General features: G+C 44.1%; 1 non-coding gene across 1 annotated transcript; it reads left to right on the top strand.

Moving 5' to 3' along the window:
* Positions 1–259: 259 nt before the first annotated feature.
* LOC114815760 lies at positions 260–397 on the top strand. Its single transcript, XR_003763563.1, has one exon. It is a non-coding gene; the product is annotated as a small nucleolar RNA SNORA7 (small nucleolar RNA).
* Positions 398–1,190: the final 793 nt, after the last annotated feature.

The raw sequence follows: 1,190 nt of genomic DNA, 5'->3' as shown, positions 1-1,190 counted from the left end.
TCTCTATCTGTTGCCGACTTGTTCATCCCAAGCACTTAGTACAGTGCTCTGCACATAGTAAGGGCTCAATAAATACTATTGAATGAATGTTTTCCCTCTCCTCAAGAACCCTCAGTGGTTGTTCATCCACCTCAGAATCAAGCAGAAAGTACTTACCTTTGGCTTTAAAACACTCAATCACCTCGCCCCCTCCTATCTTACCTTGCTACTTTCCCACTACAACCCAGTCCCACAGAATTTGCTCCTTTAATGCCAACCTCCCCTCTCAGGATCGCACCTGGTGAGTTGCCAGTATTCTACTGGTCTCGGCTACAGGAGGGAGAGTCAAACAGAGGCATACCCATTCTATTCCTAGCTTGGGCAGTGGCTAGCCAGTGGAAGGCAATCTGCTACAAATCAAAATTTACCTGTGCTGGGCAGCAGAGGCATGGGAAAGAGGCAAGGATAGAGACTCAAGTTTACTTCTTGGAAGAAGGTAATGGTAAACCACTTCCATATTTTTACCAAGAAAACTCTATGGATACACTACCAAAATGATTGCAGCTAGAGGTGAGGCATTCTGGGAGAGATGTGACCATAGAATTTATCTTGATCAGGAACAACTCGACAGCATAAGACAAGACAAATGCCAACCTACTCACTGTATCTCGATATTGTATATCTCACTGTCAACATCCCGCCCCCATTCTGACTCTGGCCTGGTATGTCCTCCCTCTTCATATCTGACAGATGATCATGCTCCCCACCTTCCAAGCCTTACTGAAGGCACATCTTCTCCAAGAGGCCTTCCCCAACTAGGCTCTCATTTCTTCTTCTCCCACTCTCTTGTGTGTTGTCTTTGAACTTGTATTTGCACCCTTTTCTCATCCCTTACTCAGGGAACAGGTCTACTGACTGTGTGGTAGTGTACTTTCCCAAGCACTTAATTCAGCGCTCTAAACACAGTAAGCACTCAATAAATATCATTGTATTGATTGACTAGACTGTAAGCTCCATATGGGAGAGGCACTGTGTTCAAACTGATTATCTTGTGTCTACCAGAATGTGAGTGCTTGGCTGATGGTAAATGTTTAACAAATCCCCCAATTATTATTATTAATAATAAATCTATCATCCCTATGTGGACGAAGAGGTGCTTCCTCTCCACCTTGATGTGGAAACCTTTTGAAGCGGAAAAGGGAAATTCTGTC

Source organism: Ornithorhynchus anatinus, chromosome 12, assembly GCF_004115215.2.
Source record: "Ornithorhynchus anatinus isolate Pmale09 chromosome 12, mOrnAna1.pri.v4, whole genome shotgun sequence".
Taxonomy (NCBI): domain Eukaryota; kingdom Metazoa; phylum Chordata; class Mammalia; order Monotremata; family Ornithorhynchidae; genus Ornithorhynchus; species Ornithorhynchus anatinus.
Note: the sequence above shows the minus strand (reverse complement) of the source record. Positions and strands in the feature narration are given on the sequence as shown.